Consider the following 19,758-nt stretch of genomic DNA (forward strand, 5'->3'; position numbering starts at 1 on the left):
TCTCCTCATTAGTCATTTTTGGGGAACCACCGGAACATCATTACCTCCACCCACAATACGGACTTGATCATATTGAGCACCTTGCTCAACTTTCTCAACTTGAGGAGGAATATCCTCATTCACATCATTCTCCTCAACTCTTCTAGCCGGTGTCCTCGTCGTATTCATCCTCCTAGAAACACAAGGAAAACCATAAGAAAAGAGTACTCATAACTTTTACTCTACGGCATGACATAGGAGTAGAAAAGAAGGAAAAATCAATCGTCCTATAGCCTCTCGCCCATAGATGTGTCGCGACTCACACCGATGGTCAAGACTATACTAGACGTGAATTAATGAGACTTTTAGATTCCTAAGACCACTTTCATAACATATGCTTTGATGCCCAGCTTGTGACATTCAAAGACCACACACTAGAAGATATCGCACTCCCGGAGTACAACCAGCGTACTTGACCTCTCGGAGGTCATGTACAAGCCCATTCATATCGTTCATCGCATATAAACATATGAAAAATAGTGCAGAATTAAAACTTTTCAGAAACATTTGCAGAGTCTTTAAGATCTCTTTCATATTAAACTCATAGGAAATACTAAGTCTCATTTCATCAAATCTTAGACACAAGATAATTTTGGGACACGGACCATACACAATAGAAATATAGTACTACTAAGTCTAAAACAATACTTCAATAAAGGAAATAAAAGACATCAACGCCCTCGAGTCAAATGAAGACATACTTCAACTTTCTTGAATAATCTTCTAATACAAGCTTAGCTCTCCAAAAGCACCTTCACCTATGAATCACTTAAGAGATATATAAAATCATGGAATTCGTACAAACACATGTACTAAGTATGGCATAATGCATAAGAATCATCAAGACAGACATTTATTGAAAATATGTATCTTCTTTACTTAAATACCATATTATAAGAATAAGAACAACATTTAACACCTCTGAAACACATAAGAAATCACTTAATGAATTATTCAGATTTTAGCAACATTATAGTAAACTCATGCCAAATTACAGTAAACTTGACTGTAATAGTGAAGTTTCTCAACTTCACAAGGGATACTTTCTAGCATGCAATCCTCTCACTAAAAGCTATCCTAAGACTCACTTAAGTAAGACAAACAGAGACCGCCCATACACCCTCTCTAGGATCACCTAAATGATCCTTAAGACCACCTATAATGAGCTACACACTTACAACACACCAAACGCATGAACATGATATCCTCTTACAAAAGGTCATTCTAAGGTTCACTTGAGTGAGTTGTGAAGCTACCATCCATACGATCCCTTATACACACATTTAAGAGATCCTACAGACTACCTAAGATAGAATCATTCTCACTTAATGCAATACCTTACATATAACATGACATCCTCCCTTCCAAAGGTTATCAAAAGACTTACTTAAGTAAATCAAGAAGATAACGTCCATGATTGGCCTCTTCAAGATTACCTAAATAATCCTTAAGACTACCTAAGTTTGGATCATGTCTACATAATCAAACAACTTCCCTAACTAGTCATTCTTAAGACTTATCAAGGTAACATACGAAGTGACCATTCCTATGCCCCCTTCACACCTTAACTAGACAACCCTTAATTACTCTAGATAAGTACTTATTCATTTAACATACCTTATTAACTTAAGTCATTATATAACATCTTTAAAGCCTATTGTGCAATGTCAAGATAGCGTCTCATACCACCACTTAAACTTCATAAAACTTCACTAAAGCTAGTAGTTATCAAAAATTATGAGAATAGGCAATAACAACCATAGACCATGATAGCTAAACATATAATCCGTAGTTATAACCTACTATGATGAGGGTGTTCAACTAGCCAAGGGTAGAACTAGGACACATCTCATGTAGGCACATGATTAAGAATATGAAGGGCTTTTATGTACTCTGGTCTAATTCTCAAGTAGAGATACATTATACTCTAGTCTCCTTCTCAAGTAGAGCTACTTTCCGTAACATACTCTCTCGGTGCTAGCCTTTGTTCTCATAGATTAATTCACATTAACGGATCACATGAAGAGGTTCCATATCTAGATCATAACCCAATCACATTCACCCTACCAAAGAGGTACTCTACGGCTACCTTACAATGGAGACAAAGATAGCTCATCATGACATTCCTTAGGAAGATATGATGCCATTCCATCCAATCAACCCTAAGTCCATCATTCACTACATGAAGGATACCATTACAACTCTCGACTTCAAAGTTCATAAGCTTATTACTAGGTTTAAGGTTCCACATACATGACCTTTTTAACATCATTTAAGGTATCGCATATCATTCATTCATACATGACAAGGATGCAATAATCTTACCTAGTCAAGACATCTCATTTTCACATATCCTTCAAAATGTATAAAGTAAGGGACACAAGTCTACCAAAACAAGACACAACATACTTTACTTTATTCTATATAATATATCATTCTTTGAAGCACATAGGAATGACCCTTATTATCTTTATTTAATCATATACATTACTATAACATCATCAATATAACCATTATAGACTCATATAGTCAAGTAGGAACAATCATGCATTAATTTTAAGACTACACACGTAAACACATAGTCATAGTCTAACATGATCACCTAACAAAATCAAAAGAACATATACTTTCACATTTCTAACATATAGGAAGATATGATCATACTTCACATAATCACTACACAAATTATCATAATACTTCAAGTAATTCTGACAAGGCCATCATCATCATAATAAATAAAGTAACGCCGACAATGCCACATCCATTGCAAGTAAAGCACGTAGCACCGCTACCGTAAGTGGATCATACAAATCACAAAATAATTTAAGTCTAATTAACACAAAATAAATGGGATTAGGGAAGCTTACCACCAATCCATTCTCACGACTTCAATCTATAGCTAAATCATCCAATTCAATACCATAAGGCCCTTACCCATGACCATGAACATCAATTCAATACAAAAACTATAATACTCAATGAATCTAAGTCAATACAATATAGATTTATCAATCTAAGAACAGATAGACATCAATTGAATACAATCCTTACATCATTCAACAACCCATAGAAAACTACACTAGAACTCATAAGAATTAAAACAATAATACTTAACCCATAAAGTAGTCAAAAACTAGGGTTTATCAATTACATGGGTTCAATTTAGTTAAAATCATCTAATTAACAACAACTCAATCAGTATTCAATGCTTTAAAACTTTTAATGCAAGAACCCATGGATAGATTTCAATTTAGAAAACTCATCTTTTAAGAACTCTTTGAAAAGCACTTTGAAGATTGGCTCCTTGATGAATAAAGTTTTAGGGATGAAAAACCATACCTCAATGATGTTAATCCAAGAAAAATTTTTGTTGATAACCTTAAGGAATTCGTCCTCTTCCTTGAAGCTTGAGGTTTCAACAATGGAGGAATTGATTTAAGAGAGAACTTTGGGGTTTTGATTTGGGGTCTTGAACTAAGGAGTTAAAGAAATGTTTTAAGGATTTATACTATTTATATTAATTATATAAACTCCTTAAAATCAAACCCAATTAATTTAAAGTAGAATAGAATTAATTTGGAAATCACTTTTTGGACAGCCCTTCCAGGGACTACGGCCACCTTCACAGACCGTGAAGGTGTTTCACGGCCCCTTTGACAGTCCGTGGTCTTTCGTGCAGTGGATTACTTTCCTTTACAATACCCCAAGTGACTAATGAAGTTCCAATTCCATGTTCACGGACTGTAGTGCACTCTACTGTCCATGATGTTGTCCGTGAACACCAAGGCAGTGAACTGCCAACTTGGGACAGCTTTTGCCCAAGAGTTGGGTCCTCATCAAGGACTCTTTGGTTGGTCCTTGGGGAGTTTTACTTGGAATTCTAAAATCCAGATAAAATCATACACATGTTAAGGACCCCTCACATCAATTTAACCAAAACGAACACGTAAGACTCGACGAAATAGGCTAAGATGCACAAGGTCGTTTCAAGGCAAACCTTTCGAACGTCATGGACATTCTTGGACGTTTGACCTCCAAACTTAATGAAACTTGAAAAAGTGCCTATAAACACTATAATAAATTATATAAGGACAACATAGGCTCATGAAACACACATATAGAAACATAGGTGACTTAGTCGTCGAACGTCTTCGTCGTCCCTTGACGTTTTACTTCCAATGCACCTAAATCTTTAGACACTGACTTAATACCACATTATAGGCCATTTTAGGACCTTAGACCCTCATGAAAACCATGGTAGGATCTATCTTCACCAAAGTCATTTTCGAGGGAATACATTATAGTTATGAATACAATCTTAGCTTAGTGTTTCAGGCTTGCTCGAGAGAGATTTTGAAACCAAAACTATTGAATCGATGGTCTGTAGGTATTGGGTTTTCATTGGTTCATCTCAAGAGTCAATTCTAATCCTTCTTCCACATATTCAGCTTGAGAGAGTGAATAGACTAAGGTGGAGGTTGTGCGTAATTGCCTCTTATTGGTGTTTGAGAGAAACCGATTTGATTCAGTATAAATTTCAAGAGAGAAAGAGTTTACCCGCACTAAATTCTAGCCTTATCACTAATACACAACTATTTACTATTAATTGTGACTACCCGATTGTTTGTCTTATTCCATAATTCTATCATATCCCAAGAATCCCATCTCCATACTTGTTGTTTCGTATATTTTCTGTTTTAGTTGATAATTGTTTGAAAACCCCCCATTTTGATAATTGACACTTTTGTCACCCTTTAATTTGTAATGTTTTCATTCGTCAATATATTTTAGCTATAACTAACTCGAACAAATTTGCAATTGGCTACTAATTCTTGAGACCACTCCCTTGGGACTCGACCCCAATCCTTGGTTAATTTAATTCTACTACTCATGATCGTTGACACTTGAATCAGAATAAGATTTTTGATAAGCGTGTTAAACCATTAGTCATGATAAATAATAAGTTCATTGCAGGAGATTACCTAAAATGATGTCACTTCATACATCTCCCTACCATGAGAGGATGTTGCATATATGTATGCTCTCTAGATAATAGTAAGTGTTATTTATTAATATTTTAAGTGGAGCTTTCACCCCACCACCATAATTAAAAAATATTTACATGTGTTATTCATGATTAAGATCAAATAAGCACATGAACATGACATTGTGAATCTAAAATAAATAAATAAATAAAATTGCAGTCTTACAATTTACATTTATAACTAAGATTTACATATCTTAAAAGAAAATAAAAGTGTTCTCTCTAAGAAGTTTTTTAGATCTTAAATTTGTAGCTATAAGAGAAAACTCTAAATAAGGTATTTGTAGTCATGTTACTACCCTTAAACATATATAATTCATGATTAATATCAAACTAATACAATCTTCAATTCTTTTTATCAAAGCAATAATACTAACTAAAAAAACATTTTATGTGTTTGTCAACAAACAACAATACTTATTTTCTTCAAAATTTGTCAATAGACAACAACACTAAAGGCCATAAAAATGAAAATGCTATGTTAAATAACATCAAACTATTTCTTTTGTTTATTGTCTGGATGAGAACTTGACCCTTCATGGAGAACATGAACTTGTATGTAAAGGGCCTTTCCACATTTTCCTCTCACAAATTCATAGATATACCTGTCATCTTTCTACAAAAGATTAAGCCTAACTAAATTGAGGCATCCACCAAAAAGCCATAGTCTACCGTCGGTTCATTTACTGATTCTTGTCTCAAATTCTCTGCATGCAGAGTCGCGAATGTTCATTCTTGGTGGGAGTTCAAATTATAAATCTCTAAGCATATCCATGGGAATGTACTGTAATTAGGAACAAATGCATTGTTAACTGAGAATGTTATAAGATTAAACTAGAGAATCATTTAATAGAATATATACTTATAGTGTTTTTGTTACATATTGGTGTCTAATTTTTCTAGTACTTTTGATTGAAAGTAAGGATTTTTGAGTTTAGTTGCATGTCCACATTTGAATATATCTGCACCATAATGTTCAGGGACATCATGCACCTTGAAAACATTGACTTTTTGGCATCCAACTACATGAAAAAAGATAACCAATTAGGTTCACAAACACAAATTTCTGGAAAATCACAAATACTCCACCAATTTTATTTTGTGTGGTTACAGTTCATTGAAAATGGACATTAACAAATAAAAGATATTATTGGCGTATATCAAAGTGTCAAACATGTATTTAAATTTTCTATTCTCTGGTATTCAAAAAACTAACAAAATTTGTCTTTAGGCTCATTTTGTAATCAAACCAACTACCCCGTCTTTTTAAAAATAAATTATAAGCCTAAATATTTCATGATATTCATAAGACAACAAGATATGTCCAAATATACCAAGATCTCATTTTAGCAGCATTATACTGATAATAAATGAATAGAAGTGCATATAGAGATCTTCAATAATTGTCTCTACCTTCGAAATGGTGCACCTTTTTTGTATATGTTCCAACCCTTTCATTCTCTTCATCATCTTCGTCTTCCTGAGCTTCCCGCTCCTCCCCTCCCTCTCCTGCTTCTCATCTTCTTCCTCTTCCATATATATGTGTTTTGAATATGAAGCCCTTTTATCTGTCTCTTCTTTTGTTTTCACCTCTTCTTCTACAATGTAATGCTCATCACACTAAAACATTTTATGTCTACCACCATCCTAGAAAAGTGTGGCCTTTGATAAAAGGACACACTTTTTGACTTTAAGCCACACTTTTTCAGGGGTGGCTGAAAGTCCTGTAACCTTAGGGTTTAGGCAACACTTTTATGCCTTAGCAGCTAAGCATAAAAGTGTTGCCAAAAAAGAAAAAGTCCACGCTTTTGTAACTACGTTTAAAAGTGTTGCCTTGTCAGCTACACTTTTAAGCGTAGCCTTAAAGGTAAAAAGACCACGCTTTTCAGCTATGCTTAAAAGTGTGGCCTTAGCAGCGACACATTCAAGCGTAGCCTAATAGTCTAAAAGGCCACACTTTCCAGCTACGTTTAAAAGGGTTGTCTTACCTGCTACACTTTTAAGTGTGGCCTTTGCTACCATATTGCCCACAATTATGAAGTGTTGCGTTTTATATCTAATATATGACAACACTTCGAAGTGTAGTCTTTGCCCATATGCATACACAATTTATATGCCACAATTTCTAAGTAAAATACACCAATATTGTTTTGCAAAAAATAATCTCAAGCATTAAGTACTCTTAAAAATTTATAGATTTTCCATAAACTTCAAAACATAATATGTGGTGTGTACATACACATACTTATAAAGCAATATTCTAAATGTGTACACAACAGTTCAAAAAGTACTCTTACAATAGTTCAATATATTACACCAATGAATATATTTCATAAAATAATATATAATGTATTCACACTTTTACAATAGTTCAAAAACTCTTCATCATCCACTTTAAATTTTTTCACCTCCATTTCCCTACACAAATCAGATTGCGATGGTTATACAATAGGCAAGAAGTTCCATATTGCAACATTATTGAAGAGGCAAGAAGTGAAGATTGCAGTAGTTTATATAATCATTCATGCTGTAGATATCTGTTACTCTCAATTTACTGTTTAGAGGTAATATTGCTCAATTTGCAAAGTGTACTTACTACTAAGGAACTTTGAAATTACATACTATATTCCAGATTGCAAAACTATTTTCCTTGAAGGCAAACTGCCCAACCTGCCCAAATATCCCAACCTGCCCAACTTTCCAGATTGCAAAAACAGTAATCAGATTGAAACTATTTTCCTTGAAGGCAAATACTATTTATCTTGAGATGATCCAGATTGCAACTATTTTCACCAGCAACTATATTCGACAGAAGCTATAGCACTCTAGAGAGACAGATAATAGCAGTAAATAGTTCCACACTGACTTAACATCCATGAGATGATTCTCTATTACAATCAATAGTGAAAAAAGTAACAAAAGTGTAAAAGTAATTGGTAGCATCACAAGCCCATAAATTAAAAAAAATGATAGAAGTTGTTTGAATTCCAACCATACCAAACAAGCCGGAAACAACACCTTCATTTTTGGGTGGTTCCCTACTATTACTATATGATGTCACTCAATTGTTTGTGCTGTTAAAACTGCAATGATTGATGTTACAAAACTACAATTATATTATCATCAATCGAATCATTGATGCTTGATTTTGTAAATAAAGCAGAACAAAATGCAAACACATACTAGTATTGGCATTGAAATTTGAACAGTTCCAATTACAACGCCTCATTTCAAACACATGTCTAATTGATAAAAATGCCAGCAAATAATAGAAGGAAAACTAAGACTTCACAACTCACCTTTCAGAACTTGATGAAAAATTCCCATTCAGTCTCTGCAACAACCACAATAACCGCAATCACCACAGCATAACACCGGAAAATTCTATCAAATACCTAGAAAATTTTGCAATTAGATGTGAATCAGTACATCTAATTGTAGATTGGTAGAGCAACCGGAACTCAACTGAAGCTACAGGTCAGTATAGTTTCTGCTCGACTATTCACTTACTATAACTTTTAATTTTGGTAAACTACAGATATTTCAGCTGCACTTCTTCTGAGCAGGAGTTAGTAATAATCGAGGCTTGTGGGTTGATACATGGAAAAATTGTGAAGTATAAAGAGATATGGTTTTTTCGTTTCCATTCTTAAATGACTTGTAACATGCATGATGTACACCATTGATATGCTATTAAGAACTTTCTTTTTTTTTTTATATATAATTGTAAACTAAGAAAATTTCACATTGTGTTATTGCGGAAAGAGATAGAGTTCCAGAGCAGAAAATCAGTAATAAGAGCAAAAAGAAACAGGTAAGAAAGGAAGAAGAGAGGATTATGAACAACAACAAGTATGAAAAGAGAAACAGCAAGGCCAAATAAGAAAAGGGCAAACACAAAGTATAAAGCAAGTGAGGAATTAGAGGGAGTTCAAAATAGAATACAAAACCCAACAACAGAAATCTAAGCAAACCATGAAAAAGATTAAAATTTTCTTAAAACCTTCAGAAGTGTTTAAGATAGGGTTTTCAGTACGTTCTAGGAATATTAGATAGAAAAGGATACATAAATTTAACTTCAAAAGATTTAAATGTGTTGCATTCACTCTGCTAATTAGAATGAGTAGTGAACTAATCATTAGCTTCGAGAAAGATAGGAGAGAGTAACATACAGAGGATAGGAGAGAGCAACATACAGAGGATTGATTTCACTGTGCTGCCTGTAATGTCCAATGCCTGATTGTAATAGAAAAAAATAAGTATTTAGATGACAACAACAATTCACATTTACAGATCAGAAAGCAATTTCATAATTGTAACACTAATACTCCAGATATTACTAACCTTAGTCATTGACATCTTAAGATATTTGTACAAAAACAGTCAAATGACCAAAAGAGTAAGTTAGCACTATATGGTCATCACAATAATAAGAAAGATCATGGTGTGTCATCATCAAACTCGTCTTCGGATTCTTCTTCTGACTCATCTACAAAATCATCTTCATACTCACTTCAGACTCATCTTCAAACTCCTTTTCAGACTCATCTTCAAACTCCTTTTCATACTCGACCTCAAGTTGTTGATTATCAAATTCCTCCGAAGGCACATCAATAACAGTTTCTGGTACATCAGTCCTTACTAAGGGAACTTCACCATCAAATTTTGGTGTGGTGGTCCCATCAAGTGTTCAGACAACGCATTTTCATAATTTTCTGGGAGATCAGATTCAAATTCATCGCTCATGTTAAACAAGTCTCTCAGAACAGTCTTCATAACATAATGTCTATCTTGATCATATGGATCTTGCACATAGAAGCATTGATGTACTTCATATGCAAGCACAAAAGGCTCTTCTTGCGAGCATCTCTAATTAAAATAGACATATGTAAGGTCATACATATCTTTTTCAACCTCATACCAATCGCACTTAAACAGAACAACCTTAAAATGACTATAATAGTCTAACTCAATTATATCAACTATTTTACCATAATAAGTCAAATTTGCAGCAATCGGGTTCTTATCCTTTGAGCTTGCAAAGCTAGTAGTTGAGGCAACAACTGTAACACAACTATTTTGTGTTTTACGCTTAGCACCATGTTGCCTAATATGGAATCTATATCCATTAATGAGATACCCAGAGTATCTTTTAGCAACAGAATTTGGTCCTCTAGACAATTTTTTTTATCAAATCAGGCACATTCTATCGCAAAGTACGAGTTTCAAACCATTGAGAGAAGTTTTGACAATGATCCTTGTCCTTGCTCCATTTAGATCTTCGCGGATGATTATTAACCTCTTTTTTATTCTCTCTACACAACATACTTCTTTGTTAAAACGATAAATAAAGTATATAAAAATTTAAAGAAAATACTATATTAAAGTAAAGTACCTAATATATTATTGAATGTCATCACAATTTCTCAATAAGTATGCATATGCCTGACTTAGTGACTTGTTATCTAATATAAATGGATCTTCATTATTTGCTCCTATAGTACATCCTTTTTTAGGAAACAAACTCATTGTTTCTGCATCACTTGGGTCACATTCATCATTATTTTGGGTTTTTCTATTAAATCTTGTTTGTACACCCCCATTCAGATATCTAGAAAATAAATTCATACAGTCTATTCCAACACGTTCCTCTATTATGCAACCATCTGGATAACGTTTATTGCGGATATATGATTTAAATATGCCCATTTCTCTTTCCGTGGAGTACATCCATGGGTTTTGAACTGAACCACCTAATCTCACTTCATTCGCCAAATGAATAGGCAAATTAATCATTATGTCAAAAAATGACGGAGGAAAAATTCTCTCTAACTGATTTATTGTTTCTCTTATCTCTACTTGTACGCAATCTAATTTCCAATGTGATAAAATTATTACACAAACGCTGGAAGAAGGCACATAGACGAATCAAAGCAATAGCCACATGATCTGGAAGGATGTTTTTAATGGGTATTGGAATGTAACATAAAATGAGTATCATGGGTCTTATAACCAGACAATTTCCTTTCATCCAAGTGCACACACCTAGATATATTGGAGGCACTGTCATCAGGTAGCTTGGCTGTCTTTAAAACTCCACAAAAAACTGATTTCTCTCCATTTTCATTGAGAAGCAAGCTTTTGCAAACTTTGTTTCTTATTATCTCCAATATCTTTTGGATGAAGATTCAATCTAATTTTCATCTCTTTCAAATTATACTGGACTTTTGCATGATCCTTTGTTTTGCCAGGAATAACAAAAAGAATTCCAAGAATGCTATTAACTATGATCTTCTCTATGTGCATTACATCAAGGTTGTGGCGTAACAAGTTGTGCTGCCAATAAGGTAATTCAAAAAAATTACCCTTTTTTCCATGGGCCATCATTTGATCTCTTTCTCTTTTTTCCAAACACATTTTCAAAATCTTGTAAGCAATTAAGCACATCAGTTCCCTTTAATAAAGATGATTCAGTTTTTCCATTGAAAGATCTTTTGTTAGATCTCCATGGATGATCCATGGGTAGAAAAATATGATGATCCATATAACACATTATCCGACTATGCTTAAGATAGCGAGAGTTAGTGTTATAGTTACAACAAGGGCAAGCAAACTTTTCTTTTGTACTCTATCCAGACAACATAGAATATGCACGAAAGTCATTGATTGTCCACGTAAGAGCTGCTCCCATTTGAAAAGTTTGATTTCTTGAAGCATCATATGTTTCAACCCCAGAATCCCACAACAATTTTAACTAATCTATCAATGGTTGTAAGAAAATATCAATGTCATTGCCAGGTGATCGTGGCCCAGGTATAAGTAAAGAAAGTATAGAATATTCATATTTCATGCACATCCAAGGAGGCAGATTATACGCCATCAACATAGCTGGCCATGTACTATGAGATATACTCATGGTTCGAAATGGATTGAACCCATCAGTTGCTAATCCAAGTCTCACATTGCGAAAATCTAGTGCAAAATCTGAATGCATCCTATAAAAATCTTTCCATGCTAGACCATCAGCAGGATGTATTGACTTTCCATCTTTAGAACGCTCCTCATCATGCCACCTCAAAGAATCTGCCGTCATTGAGCATATAAATAACATTTTGAGTCTAGGAATTAATGGGAAGTGTCTTAAAGTCTTTGCTGAAACTTGATGTGATTTTTTAGAAGACTCACCCTCACAATCAACTTCAGGATTTTTAATATATCGTGAAGCTCCGCATGTATGACAAAACTCATCATCTTTATGATCATTCCTAAACAACATGCAATCATTTGGACATGCATCAATTTTCTCATAATCAAGACCGAGATTCTTAACCATAGACTTGGTTTTATTGTAAGACGAAGGAATGTTCAACTCGGGCATCGCCTATTTTAGTAACTCTAAAGGAGAAGTGAATGAGTCATTGCTCCATCCATGTAGAGACTTCAACAAATATAAATGAAGTGTGAATGATAATTTAGAGAATCCTGTACAACGTGGATATAATTCTTGTCTTGCCTCTTCAACTAAGTTATAATATTTTTTGGCATTTTGGACCATCATAAGCTCCCTCGGCCTGTGCAAAATCTCTAAATTGATCATTCAACAACCCATCAATATCATCACGCGAGCATTCCATATTATCTTCAACATTCAACTTGATATACCATTCCTCGTGATTGATCCATCTAGTATAACCTATAACAAATCCATAGCATATTAGATGATCATACACTACATTCCTTCGAGTTCAACGAACATTACAACATTTTGCACATGGACACTGAATTTCCTACTCCGTGAGGATTTCCATTAGAGTAAGCAAAATCAAGGAATGATTCAACAACATCAATATATGGTTTGCTATACCTTGCTAAATTCATCCAATCCTTCGATGGGATATTTGAATTCCTAGAAGATATCCATATTAATTACCTGTCATCACAAATACGTTTTAAAAGTCACGAGTAAGTTACGATATTAAGGTTTGATGAGATGATAAAATTTTCTTACCTATTCATGGCTCTTGTGCTATGCAAAATCAAACCTTGAATCCTCCAAAAATGTTTCTCAATGTTAATTATACTTCTAAGGAAAAATAAGTTGAAATTAATAGAATAGACACAATTAAGAAGGAAAGTAAACGAATAGGATAGACACAACTAAATGTACTAATCAAGATTAAGAAATTCTATCGAGATTGAAAGGAAAGAAATTCTCCACTTTATTTAGAAGACCAAAAGTAAAAACTTAAGCTTGAAACTACAGATCTGCAGATTTGTAGATTTGCATATAGCACATTTGCAGATTTACATATATATTGTAGATTACAATTTTTCCACTAAATATAGAACAACAAGATACCACAACACATTTTTAGATGCAACATAGATCTGCAGATTTACATATTGCACATTTTTAAGCCCAAGCACGAATAACTCTCCTAATACAGGCATACTTGTTGATACCACTAACGATTCACATGAAATTTTGCAAGAATCCCAAGCTACTGTCAATAAAATACAGAACACAAGCTCAAAAGAGCAGAATCATCAAAATGGTAAGTCTATTCCCTCTAACTCTATGCTCGACCAGTTTACTCATGATCAAAGAAATAAAATTTTGAAATTACTATATTTGATAAAAAAGAGAATTTTGAAATTAGAAGAGACCATATGAAGGCTTCTTGATAGAAATGATACATTGTCTGTTTGATACACAAAGCTAAAGGTACTCGTCTACAAAATTTTGTCGTTCCAACTAGTTTGAGAGGTCAAAAAAATTGAATCGCAGATGACAATAGCTCGCTCTCCTAGAACCTTTATATCACGGTTCTATTTATTGACAATAGAAGATTACGTCGCTTTAGGCTCTTCTAATTACAGAACCATTCACATGTCCTATAAGTTGATGAAATGCACATTTCAAGGAAACTAAATTTAATGATATTGCCCATAGATTTAAAATGCAGAAACATGATATCAATAAATAACATCAATACTTTAAATGAAATCGTTAATGCTTGTACGACAACTTAAATAAGCACATGATTGATATAAAAAGAACCAAGTTTCCAGAACTATGGAGAAATCAACATTTCCATCCTCTGCTAATCCTTCTCCACCATGTTACCTTAAAACTTTTGCTATACGTATTTTCTTACAGATAAGTGTATTTCTTCTCTAATTTTTATAGAGGATATATGGCACCAGAATATGCAATGCGCGGCTACTTAACACCAAAAGTAGACATTTACAGCTTTTGGGGTTGTTACACTTGAAATTATAAGCGGGAGAAATAGTGCTAGTTGCAGGCCAAGTGATAAGAAAGTTTACATTCTTGATTCAGTAAAGCCTCAAACGAGAAGTTTCCAGTTTCATTCATTGATGCACATGCCTAATAAACAGTTGCCATTGTCTTTTTACTTGAATGCCTTTTCTAATTTGATCGATATCTGCTGGTTCGATTGCAGGCTTATGTGTTACAAGAGCAGGGAAATTTGATGGATCTTGTTGATCCAAAACACGGAACATATTATTCTTGGACAGAAGCTAATTCCATTCTGGAATTAGCAATGACGGTTAGCAGTATCGTTAGCAGTATCGTTATATTTAAGTTTTTCCAGAAAGAAGGAACTTTGTCAACTCTAACCATCTAAGGGCTCCATCAGAACTGTTCTGTTGTCAACAGCACAAATGCAGAAGAGTAGAAGACTCGTGTTTAAGACTCAGGGCACCCAGAAATCAACTAACAAAGCTAAATTACGAGCTAGACTCCCAAAAATTGTACAAGAATACAAGAACATCAAAATCCTAAAGCTAAAATTTAGACTTTCAAAGATACAATTCTTACTCGGTATACCCTAAATCTGTCTGAAATCAAGTTCTGCAACGAGAAATCTGAGAGAAAAGTGTGACGGAGAGACTTAACTTCAGTTCATCTTGCCAACAACCCCAATCAATTCCTTCTAAACCAAAAAGAACAAAAATTCATTCAGTATGAAGAAGCTTGATGAAATCTTCTACTCTTCAGCTCTTACCTTGACGAATTCTTCAGCTCGGAGAAGAGAAAGCTCAGTCAGCTCGATGAGTTCTGCAGCTCGATCTTCAGTCGATCTTCAGTTCGACTTCAGCTCAGAAAAGAGAAATTGTGAGTTCTTCTGCTCGGAGAAGGAAAGGGAAGCGTGACTTGAAGGAAAAGCTCGATCTTCAGGAAATGAAAGGGAAAGGAAAAGGGAAAGGAAAAGCTCGATCTTCAGCAAATGAAATGGAAAGGGAAAGGGAAAGCTCGATCTTCAGAAAATGAAAGTCTTTTTGATTTATTATTTTTAATGTTTATTTTTTTGGCCAATAAAAATAGGAGGGAGAGTTAAAATTGTTGGAGGGAATATAAAATTTTTGTGAAACTTTTAAGGCCACACTTATAATGTGTTGTTTTTACAATAATAAAAATAGGACATTTAAAAAGTGTGGTCATATATGTAAAAAATTATTGCCAATTATATCATTTTGTAGCAACACTTATAAAGTGTAGCTTATAGCATTAAAGAGTACACCTTTCAAGTGTTGCCAATATTATCATTGCTAAAAGTAAAAAAAAAAATTGCTACACTTTAAAAGCGTTCTCAAAAATATTTTAGGCAACACTTTAAAAGTGTAGTCTAGAATTAGTGTGGCTGTAGACCTAAAATGGTGTAGTGTCACTATCATAATCGAAAGAACTATTGCTTCTGTCACTGACTTAAGTCTTCTCTTTTTTAACTCTACACTTTTTCCATGTTCGACATTCATTTGTTCCCCTCTCTTTTTACCTCCAGCTCCATTTTTTACACATCCATTTATTCCAAGTAGTTTAAAGCATGGTCCCTTTTTTTGAACATGTTGATTTTGTGCTTGGTCATTATCACCATTATTTTCCTTGGGAGGCCTACCATTATTTTTCTTCAATTTTTTCTTCTTAGGATTTAAAGAAGTACTTTTGTGAGTTTCAGGATTAGCATTATTCGAAGTAATTAAATTTACCCTCTTTGTGATGTTATTCTCTTCTGTTTGTAAAAGTGCATCTTGGCCCCTTGCTTCTTCTTCCATGCAGATTTTTACCATCAAGGTTTGAGGAGATGTTACCTTTTGCCATTTTATCTACTATTCGACAAACAATAAGGTTATCTCCAATTTTACCCTCTTCAGACCTAAGCTCTCTAACAATCATGATAAATTCTTGAGTTTGGTCTTACACTGACTTACTGTCCACCATTGAAAACGAAAAAATATATTTGCCGCATATTTTTTTCGCTCCCGCCTCTTCGGTATCATACTTACTCTGCAGTGCCTTCCAAATTTTTTGCACTAGAGTAAATTCTATAATAATAATCATAAAAATTATCAGATAGATAATTAAGAATATAATACTGACATTTATAGGAATTACCATCATACTTTTCCACTTTCTCTAGATGAGAAATAGCTTCATCATCATACATAGAAGTGGTGTCTACTTTATTCGGATTCTTCTAAGTTAACACATAAGAAACATTGAGAAGACTTAAGTAGAAAAGTATTTTACCCTTCCATCTCTTAAAATGGTTACCATTGAACCGAAAGGGCTTGTTAAGGTCTCCCATCTTGACTTTCACGCTTTTTTCAATTGTACCCATGTTGAACTCTCCTTAAGATTGTTAGTGAAAACTTATAAGATAACAAAAATTACAAAATTACAACTGAAAATGAAATGAAGAAATAAAATCTCTTCAAAATGAGGCGCGGACATCTCGCTCTCTTTTAAGGGGATTCAACCCCCAGCAACAAACATTTTCACCGGACCAGCAGTAGTCCTCTTTACCTTGTCCCCTCCAGGATACAACAACCTTCACAAAGAATAACCCCACAACTTTGGACAGAAGTTGAGTCCAAAGCTCCATAACTAAGAACACCACCCTTCAACTAATAATAACTCTCTTTTTTTACTAACTCTTTCACTCTATGTTTTTTTTTGTGTTTGTATATCTCAAACCAAATGAAGACCACCACTATTTATACTATAAGAAATCTTCCTAGCAATGAATAGAAAGATAATGGTGTAGTAAATAATTAAGATAAATGGCTTAGAGGTTACATATGTTACATATATTACAAAGAATAATGGAGGAGTAAAGAATGAGATAATGGTGAGGGCATCGATGCACTAACGTGCAAATGAAGGAGTTTCACAATGGCCACAACAATTCACAACGGCCAAAAAGAAAATAACAATGTTGTCAGATAAATGTTAGTAACATATATGCACTAACTCTAAGAGTAATGCAACAACTTTAATGATACAATGGCAAAATAAAACCTTCACCAACAGTAGAATGACAACAGCTTGGAAATGCAACATTTTGACTCCAACACTAAGCAAATTAATATTATCAAATATTAATATTAAAATGCTGACAAACCAACAGATTATATGTTTGTAACGACCTGTTTAGTCGTTTTGAGCAGCAGATTTTATTTCTGGAAAAACTGTCTGAGTCGACGGAACCCACGACGGACCGTCATGGGCACGACGGACCGTCGAGGGGGTCTCGTTCCAAAACACTTAGAATTCTGAAATTTGGGTACTGAAATCGACTCTCTGAACTTCGTGACGACATGGCAGGACGGACCGTCGTGGGCACGACGGACCGTCACAGACTCTTCAAGGAAATTGAGTCTCTGAACTTTGTGACGGAAGCAGCAGGACGGACCGTCGCAGGCACGACGGGCCGTCACAGGCTGCGTAATCCCAGGCTGGGTCGGATTTCTGTTAAGTAATTTAAGGGGCGTTTTGGACTATTCCTGCTTTAATTATAAAGTTAGTGGGTTAATGTTAATAAGTCTAATTACTTGGGGGTTAAAAGAGGTAACCTTGAGTTAATTAGTGGGATATTATTGCCATCTTTATACTTAATTATATGCTAATTAGGGTAAAAGAAAGAGGGTTTGAATAAGAAAAAGAAAAAGAACAGAAAGAGAGGGAGAACGAGTAGAGAGAGAGAGAAACGAAGAGGACAACAAGGATTTGGGGAATTTGCTTGCTTGATCACGAATCTTCGGTGGAGGTAGGTTATGGTTTATGCTATTCGTAGTAAACTCTTAATAGCGAATGATATGTATTGGGTAGTATTGTAAACCCTTCTATATGCTTAATTGTATGCTTGTATGAATGTGATTATATAATTGTGATAAAATAAGCATGATGAAGCTATTGAATCCCAAATCTTGAAAAACCCTAATCTACTTTGTTAATGAGATTGATGATGCCTTGGTATAAAAGAAGGCTTGATGAACTAAAGTAATGGGGTTGATGATGCCTTGGTATAAAAGAAGGATTGATGAATTAATAGAATGAAATTAGGGGAGCGGGTGTCACGAACCGACACGTAGAATTAGGGGAGCGGGTGTCACGAACCGACACGTAGAATTAGGGGATCGGGTGTCACGAACCGACACGTAGAATTAGGGGATCGGGTGTCACGAACCGACACGTAGAATTAGGGGATCGGGTGTCACGAACCGACACGTAGAATTAGGGGATCGGGTGTCACGAACCGACACGTAGAATTAGGGGATCGGGTGTCACGAACCGACACGTAGAATTAGGGGATCGGGTGTCACGAACCGACACGTAGAATTAGGGGATCGGGTGTCACGAACCGACACGTAGAATTAGGGGATCGGGTGTCACGAACCGACACGTAGAATTAGGGGATCGGGTGTCACGAACCGACACGTAGAATTAGGGGATCGGGTGTCACGAACCGACACGTAGAATTAGGGGATCGGGTGTCACGAACCGACACGTAGAATTAGGGGATCGGGTGTCACGAACCGACACGTAGAATTAGGGGATCGGGTGTCACGAACCGACACGTAGAATTAGGGGATCGGGTGTCACGAACCGACACGTAGAATTAGGGGATCGGGTGTCACGAACCGACACGTAGAATTAGGGGATCGGGTGTCACGAACCGACACGTAGAATTAGGGGATCGGAGTGTCACGTACCGACACATAGTAGTAGGGGAGCGGAGTGTCACGTACCGACACAAGAGGAATAAAGATAATGAATCTTGAAAGATGTTAATATACTCAATCTAATGAACCTAATTCCCAAATGAGTATGGTATTGAGGCTTGAGTCCTCATGTGTGAACTTGACGGTGCTTATTAATGATTATAGAACTTGTTGTTGCTACACGTTGAGTATTGTAGTTGATTTATGATATTATCTGATATATACTGTTTTCTATTTTGAGTTGGCCGATGATACCTACTCAGTACTTGTGTTTTGTACTGACCCCTACTTGTATGTTTCTTTCTTTATTATTTGTGGAGTGCAGCAAACGTGCCATCGTCTTCAACTCAGCCGCAACTCTAGCCAGTCTTCATCAAGCCAGATTTCAGGGTGAGCTATTGCTTCTAGCTTGGACTGGATCTTCCTCTTCATGTCTTGATGCCTTGAGATTTCGGCATGGACTAGCTTTTTACTTATTTTAGCTTCTTAGATACTCTTAGATTAGTAATTTGAGGATAGATGTTCTTGTGGTGATGACTTCCAGGTTTTGGGAATAATTAGTATTGAGTTTTTAGAAGTTATTTAATCGATTTTCATTAATGAGTTTTAAGTCTTCCGCATTATATTTTGTTTATTATGGTTGA

General features: G+C 35.0%; 2 long non-coding RNA genes and 1 pseudogene across 3 annotated transcripts; 1 reads left to right on the plus strand and 2 right to left on the minus strand.

Annotated features, from left to right (window-relative positions):
* Positions 1–5,579: 5,579 nt before the first annotated feature.
* LOC107022082 lies at positions 5,580–16,286 on the minus strand (annotated as a pseudogene).
* LOC114077520 lies at positions 10,864–11,571 on the plus strand. Its single transcript, XR_003578765.1, has 2 exons — positions 10,864–11,156; positions 11,335–11,571. It is a non-coding gene; the product is annotated as an uncharacterized LOC114077520 (long non-coding RNA).
* On the minus strand, positions 11,707–15,453 carry LOC107021706. Of its 2 annotated transcripts, none has more exons than XR_003578764.1 (6): positions 15,118–15,453; positions 14,931–15,045; positions 13,092–13,163; positions 12,948–13,013; positions 12,269–12,776; positions 11,707–12,166 (listed from the first exon to the last, which is right to left on the minus strand). It is a non-coding gene; the product is annotated as an uncharacterized LOC107021706 (long non-coding RNA). The 2 variants fall into 2 exon arrangements; XR_001457065.2 differs by having other exon boundaries at positions 11,709–12,166; positions 13,092–13,166; positions 15,118–15,451.
* Positions 16,287–19,758: the final 3,472 nt, after the last annotated feature.

The sequence above is a fragment of the Solanum pennellii genome, chromosome 6 (assembly GCF_001406875.1).
Source record: "Solanum pennellii chromosome 6, SPENNV200".
Classification (NCBI taxonomy): domain Eukaryota; kingdom Viridiplantae; phylum Streptophyta; class Magnoliopsida; order Solanales; family Solanaceae; genus Solanum; species Solanum pennellii.